Source organism: Pyrus communis, chromosome 9 (genome assembly GCF_963583255.1).
Source record: "Pyrus communis chromosome 9, drPyrComm1.1, whole genome shotgun sequence".
Classification (NCBI taxonomy): Eukaryota; Viridiplantae; Streptophyta; class Magnoliopsida; order Rosales; family Rosaceae; genus Pyrus; species Pyrus communis.
The window spans coordinates 7,682,483-7,690,726 of NC_084811.1; positions in this window are offsets into that span (position 1 = coordinate 7,682,483).

The window sequence follows — 8,244 nt, forward strand, 5'->3', positions numbered from 1 at the left end:
TCCGGAGAGGATCTAGGTTCTATTTGTAAGGAATACTTCCTTAAGGTATCGTTTGGTATGCAGACGGGACGGGACAGAACGCAATGGGACGGGACGGGACAGGACAGGACGGAACGGAACGGAGCGGGAGCAAAGATGCCCTCGGATGGAAACAAGAAGGAAGAAGAAGGAGACGGAGAGGTTATAATTTTGTGTTCCACGGATGTGGAACAAGTCGTTCCAGGGGGTTGAGGTGGAACGAAAATTCACCCAAAACTCGTCCCGTGGAACAGCTCGTTCCACCCGTTTTAAGAGCACCAAACGTGGGACGGAACGCCTTGTCCCACTCTGTTCTGTCCCATCCCACGTACCAAACGGTACCTAATATCATGCCAACCAACCAACTTATCTTTAGTTGCCCATATTTGTACTTTACCTGACGTCATTTTAGGCACATTCCCACTTCTCACCAGAACCACCGTCCCAACTTCCACTCCCTCCTCCACAACCATACTGTTTCTCGCTCTTTCACATATTTTCTTCAAAACTCCAATCTCTTTCTCCCTCATCTGCATATCTGCAACCAAAACGACGGTGTTCGAAACCTTAAACGCCGCCAAACACCCACCTCTTAAAAATCCCGGTTTGCCGTTACACGCCGTCGTCTTTATGTAATAAGGGTGGGTTCCATCCCCATGTCAGTCGTTTCGGAGTTTGAATACGTCCCCGCATTGGCCAATCACGAAAGGATATTGATCTTATCCTTTCACGACACCCCTATCACCTGTTTGAAGAAATGCCCAACTCAACTTGTTCTTAAGTATTCCGTAGTAAATTACACATATACCCTCATCTAACAGTTGTTAATGGGTGCTAACATGTTTCGCAGGTAGACTCAAGCTGACCCGATATTAAACGGGCGATTAATGGATTTATCCCTTAACGACTGGACCCGTTAAGCATCTATCCAATTGTTAATTTTAACTGGTCAATTGAGTCAAGTTAATGAGTTGGGTCTAAAATGCTAGGTTTAGTCACCATGTGTTGTAAAAAGCCTAGGGTAAACTGTCAATTTAGTCTTTGAATTATCACCTAAGTGAAAATTAGGTCTCTAAACTATTTCTTTTTTTTTTTTTCAAAAAAAATCAGTCTTTAAATTATAAAATCTACCAATTACATCCCTAATATTAGATCTGAAACTAGTATAATCAATTTTTTGTCAATTTAAGTCACATTATTTGCATGTGATACATATTGGAGAGTAGATTGATAAATTTTTCATAAAGAAATAGTGTATGGAGTTAACTTTAGAGAATAAATTAGGTATTAGATTTGCAACCTATATGAAATGTTAAATGCTTATAAGCAGGAAAATGACGGTATTACACTCTAAAGTGTGTCAAGTGACTTAAGTTGATGAAAAATTGAATAAAATAACTTTGAATATAATAGTAGGGATGAAATTAGCAATTTTTCATGAAATTACGGACTTATTTTACCAAAAAAATAATTCAGGGATCTAATTTTTACTGAGGTGATAATTCACAAACAAATCGGTACTTCAGCCAAAAGTCAATGTTGTTGTTTTAACTAGGGCTGGAAAAAATTCCCAAAAATCCTGAACCATACCGAACCGAAAATTTTAGTACCAATCCCAAACCGATACACACACACACTGTTTAATCAACCAAGCAGTTCATTTGGCCAATAACTTCTTTTGGAAGATAGCCAACCTATATCCACCCACCTTTTCCTTTTTTAATTCTTTCTTTGTCTGTCATCTTCACTAACCATTCATTTCTTATTTTATTTTTTGATAACATCATATCTTCTCACTCCCACAGAGTCACAGAGAGCCATCATTTCTCTCTCCCTCCACCGACTCCCTTAAATGCAGAAGCAAGCCCAAGGCTTCAAAATCCTTTCTCAATCTTCAAAAGCAGCCACACCCGCAACCCATACCCAACCCAATCGTTCTTCCAAGACATCAGATCCATCGCTGCAAAGTAGAGTAACCCTTCGATGGCGATTTCGTTTGGTAAGACATGAAAAACTCACACATCGACGATGATCGGTACTTGATTCTGTTTGATGCACTTCGCAAAGCCCTCCGACTCCTGAAGGCAACAAAGACAAGCCTAGGAATGAGAAAGATCGAGATGGGGTGGAAAGGTCGACGAATCTGGGACGAGGTGTGGCCGTGTGGGCGGAGGTCTATAAATCCAGAACCATACCGAAATCCCGAAAAAATTTTGGGAATACCGAAATTTCGGATCGGTTTTGGTTTCTGAAATCTTGTCCCAAAAAAATTGGTTTGAAATTTAGGATCCCATACCGAACCAGCCCTAATTTTAACACTATACCGATTGGATTGTAGATCTAATATGTAATAGTAAAATGATAACCAAACAACCGTGACCCACAAATATTCTCTTTCCCATAACCACTCAAGTCTTCTCCTCTTATATTAACTTGCTCTAACTTGCAAGTTGCAACACATACGTAGTATACATGAGTAATTTTATATATTCTTATCAAGAAATTAAAATGGTAAGCATTAATATTAACATGTTCTACTATCTAAACTACCTTTTTTTTTTTTTTAAGGAAAACTAATGAAAATGACTTAAAAACTTTGAATGTTAACAAATAACCACCCATTAACTTTATTTAATGACAAGGACAAGAGAAAGAAAGAAAAAATTAAAAAATATCTAACAAAAGTGCGTGTAAAGCTTGCATCTCTATCAATACATGATCCACCACTTACAGAGAAGAACAATATGAGGAATGATTTTTTCAAACCGTCAGTCAGTAGTCATTTTCCAATCAAAGGTCCATCTCTCTTCAAATCTCTTAGAATTCAACTATGTTTCAATCTCCAATTTCCGAACATTCAAACGGATCTCAAAGTCCTATTGATTCAAGCAAATGAACTTGATGATCAACAAAGCATGCAATTTCCATACACCTATGTCAATACATGATTTGCCATCGTGATGACGACAGTGATGATCTTCCTGCTAATCAGATTGATCTAAGGGGATGGACCCCATCATTCGCATCCCCATGTTGTAGTTAGATATTATCTCCACTATTTGCATCCCCATGTTGTAAGACATTATCATCTAGTGTTGGTAGGGATATTGGGGTAATGCTAGTAAACTTTTGTGATGTCATGTTCCTCCTCCATGATTTAATAAGAATTTCATGCTCCCAACTCTAACCGCCATGTTGATGGTATGATGGAAATTATGATCCCAAGAGGAAAGCTGTTGATGTTGCTCACCTTCGACTTCTTTTCTGTGGTAATTGCAAGCAGAGCAGTTAAGGCCCTTAAGGGCTTCGATGGTGCCTTCTTCTCCATTAGGCATGAATTCACCACAATCATCCGTAGCAGTCCCTCATACGACTGCTACATGGTTCTTAAGGCACTCCTTGTACCTCACCCCATTGTGCCCAACTTTTTTATTATTAAAAATGTTGTGTTTGTAGGGCACAACATTTGCATTTGGTGGAGGAGAAGAGGAAGCTGCAAATGAGCGGACAATACAAGAAAATTAAGTAATTGGTGTAGAAAGTTAAGAAATTGAAGAGATATATAGAAAATTTGATGAGTATTGAAGAAAATTAGAAGAAGAAAATGTGTTTGGAAGGTGAGAATGTGCCAAGAAAATTCAAGAAGAGGACAGAGAAGACTGTAGTACAATTAAGTTTCATAAACAGTGTAGTACCATTAAGCTTCTTAAACCAGTGTTCCAACCCGATTTAGACCAAATAGTTCAATTAGGCGGGGAAGACTTAGGCGATCGCCTAGGCGCTCGGCGGGCTAGGCAGCGCTACGTGGTAGTCTAGGCGGTTTGAATCTCGCTGCAAATCCCAAACTTTCGATCTCTTATGTAGCAGCAGAGCCTTGTCGAATTTCTGCAGCTCGTCTCTGTGAAGATGGGGGAAGGGAGAGTGCGAAGAAAGAAAGATTACCGGTGAATTTCTGCAACTCGTCTCTGTGACGATGAGGGAAGAGAGAATGCGAAAATAGACTGAGAGAGAAAGAGACAATTAAACATTTCAATCTATGGTATGTTCTCCAGCTCATCTATGAAGATGAGGGAAGTGAGAGTGCGAAGAGAGAGAGAGAGAGAGAGAGAGAGAGAGACTGAAACATTTCAATACATGATGGCACAACTTGAGGACTAGTATCTCAAATCCAAGGAAAAACTGATGGTTTTAATTGTCAAAACCATGGACGCTGATGGTTTTAATTATCAAAACCACCCAAGGTGGTGGACGGGTGATGTGAAAGAGGTGAGGTGCTAATGCTTTTAATAATGAAGACCACCCACTATGTGGCCTTTTTATATTTTTAAAAGTTTGGGATTATATATATATATATATATATATATATATATATATATATATAAATAAATTATAAATTATTTAGATAATATTTTATTTTATTTTCCTAGGCAAGCATATATATGTACATAAAACATTCACATATGTATGTTCTTCTATAAGAAATAACATATTAGTTAATAATTATTTACATTTGATATAGTAAATTTAATTAATTCATAAAATATATAAGAAATTTACCTAAATCCGCCTAGGCCGCCATCCGACTAGCGCATAGCGTTTTTTAGAACCTTGTCTTAAACAATGTATCACCGTTAAATTTCATAAACAGTGTAGTACCGTTAAGTTTCATAAACAATGCAGTAAGTTTCATAAACAGTGTCGTAAGTTTTCATAAACAATGTAGTAAGTTTCATAAACAGTGTCATAAGTTTCATAAACAGTTTGTGCAGGGACGCGTGGGTCCACATGTCAAAATTTTTTTAATATTTAAATTATGTCTTTTTCATTAAAATTTAAGTTCTTTTGTCTTTTTTTATTAAAATTTAAGGGTTTTTCATTAAAATTTAAGTTTTTTTTAATTAAATAAAGTTATAGCATGATTTTTTTATTAAAATAAACTTAGTCCAAGTCCTTTTTATAAAAGTTTCAATTTTTTTTTTATCAAATATCTAAACTATCTACTTATAGAACTTTGTTTATCAACCAAAACTCCAACAAGATACCTTTCTAATCCTCTCACCAAAATTGAAAATTACAAAAACGTGGACAATTTAATCATTATATCTAAAATAAATTTTACTGTTTCTTACACTAACCTCATAGCCATGTGAACATAACATACCCTATTTAAAAATAAAAAAACAAATAAGAAAACTCAACTTCTCTCCTTCTCATCCTCTCTGCATTCCCCCATGTTCTCCCGTCCTCTCCTTTTCTCTTCCCTTTTTTCATGTTTCTTTTACTTTTTACGGTTGTCATCCATGCTCATTAAGGATAAGTCGTAGTAAAATAAAAGACAAATTTAGTTGCACAGGTAGAGCATGTGTGCTGAGTGCCACTGTTTTATGAAAAGATAACCTAAAATTGCATAAACTATTTGTCAAAAAAAAAAATTTACTTTTATTTAATACAAGCAATATTACTATTGTAGTTTACATTAAGGAGACGATTAAAGTTGAAACCCGAAACGCAGATGGATACATCCTAACTACAAAAACAATTCACTACTTACGTTGTTGGTTTAACATCATTTCACACCACAAGGTTTGGAGGTCCTTTGCAAAATGAGCCATGAGGTTCTAATTTTTGCATATTACACCATGTGATTTCTGAATTGCACTAATTTAAGCTCTCTGTCAATTTCCACATCTAATTAGACGTTAAGTGATGACGTAGCATAAACTAGACCCGTATTTGAGGCAGAAGTTGACCTTCAATTTCATAAAAGGATTAGAAGAGTAAAATACTAAACGGTGAAATTGACGGTTAATGTGTGCTTCAAATGTGAGCTCGGACAATGTCACGTCAACACTTAACGTCTAATTAGACAATAAAATTGACGAAACGTTAAATTGATGCAATTTAGGAATCAAGTGTTGTAATATCAGAAACTTAAAAACCTCGTAATTTATTTTTCAAATGATCACAAAAACCTTGTGGTTAAAAAAACAATTAACTACTTGGTTGGTAGTCTATCAAAATCGTAAAATCTTGGCCAGCAGAAATGTAGAACTTTGAATATCTTTTTGGCAATCAATTCTAAAGATCAAATGAATGACGAGAAATTTTTTCAGGTTCCAAGCTCATTAGCTAACATGGAGTTCCACCAACATTGACCTGACACCTCTACACATTTCAACTCCAACCCACATTTTAAACATAAATAATAATAAATAAATAACACATATTGGGGTTTGGACCCCACTAGTCTCTTCTTCCTATCTCCCTTCTTCGCGAAACTGAAAGGCATTACACCGGCCAGCCTTCTTTCTTCCTCTCCCTTGCCGTCTTATGCACACCAGCAACCAAGCAATCTCCGACCAAAACATCCATGATTTTTTCATTTACATTATTCAAATTATAACTCAACAATTAATTTCAAAATTATGCCCTATTTTAAAATCATATTTCAATTAGGAAAGACTATCGAAGAAGAAGATGGTATCAAATTCATATTTCAGTTGCACGATAAAGACTGGAGTTTCAAGTGGGTGTTCATAGTGGTGGGAGTGATGTGGTTGTTGGGTGGAGGGCATCAACATCAAGTGGGTGATCTTGGCAGTGGTCGTACTGGACATTCAGATGCAGGTGGTGGTGACGCTTTGGTCGGAGATTGCTTGGTTGCCGGTGTGCATAGAGACAGTGAAGGAGAGGGAAGAGAGAAGGCTGGTGTTGTATTGATGAAAATGCCTTTTCCAAAGGAGGAGAGAGGAAGAAGAGACTAGTGAGGCCCAAATCCTAGACCTGGCATTCGTGTCGTGTGTTCCTGTGTTCGTATCGTTTTCGTGTCATACTCGATATCTTAAAGGGTCGTGTCGTGTAACACCCGTTAAAATAAAAGGGTAAAATGATCCGACCCAAAATCGACCTGATAATATTAACAGGAATATGACCCGACCCGTTACCCATTAAGGAAAATATATTTTAAACCAATAAATAATCAAATGAAAAACATAATACTAAATAAGTATATACATACCATATTATCACATTCAAAACATAAAAACACATTTGTCTTTCAAGTATTACATATTTACATACCCAAAATAAGAGCATAATAATAAATAAATAAACATTAGAACATTACAAAATAGCAAATATTCAAAAGATTTGCAAAATTAAGGGAGTTATGTTTCAAGGTTTGTAACCTTGCACATTTTCTTACAATCAAACTCTTCAATTTTCATCAATCACTATGGGAAACGGTATTGGAATTTTGGCTTGATATATTGTCTTCAAAAGTTATATTGATGATATTTTCAGTGAGACTTTCTACATTGGCACTCTTCTCATTTATCCTATTTCTATTGTTTAAGTAAAGTCTTTAATAGTTTTTTTAATTAATTTAGAAGTGTGAAAAATATATAAACTCTCGTAATGACAAGCTTTACAACTTTCATGAAGGGTTTAACTTTGAAATGTGCCACTATAATCATATAAATCATATATCAAATTTTAATTGTCGATTGTTGTTTACATTTATGCTTCATTTTTCTCACCAAATTTTTTTTTTTTAGATTTTTTTTTTTAAAAACATGATCTATTAGAGGATATAGGAAGATGAACGGTTTGAATCGTTGATATTATGTTCAGAGTTTTACCGTTAGTGAAAATATTGCTTGGCGTTTATAAAGTCTCTACAAACTATATAATATCGACTCATATTTCAATTAACCGTAAATATCGGAACGTGATGTCAAAGATCTGAACCGTTCATATTCCTACATCCCCTAGAAGATCATGTTTTCAAAAAAGAAAATTTTAAAAATGAAATTCAATATAAAGAATAAAGCCTAAACGACAATTGACGGTAAAATACAAATTTAAGGTTTATGGATTATAGTGTCGGATTTTGAAGTTGACCCCTTCATGAAAGTTGGAAAGCTTGTCACTACGAGTGATTGCATATATATATATATATATATGTTATTTTTACATTTCTTACACTTCTACAATAATTATTATTAATTTTATTACTTTTATACTCAAATAAAAAACACTATTCATGACGATTTGGAGGGTTTTAAAAATCTAAACGATAATGTAAGTGTAAACATTGTCTACGCGTGGAGGAATGATGAATCACGAGTGTTTATATATTCTTTCACATTTTTCATACTTGTAGGATGTCTTATTGCCTATACTAATACTATACTAGTTGATTTTAATTTTGGACAACAACATGTT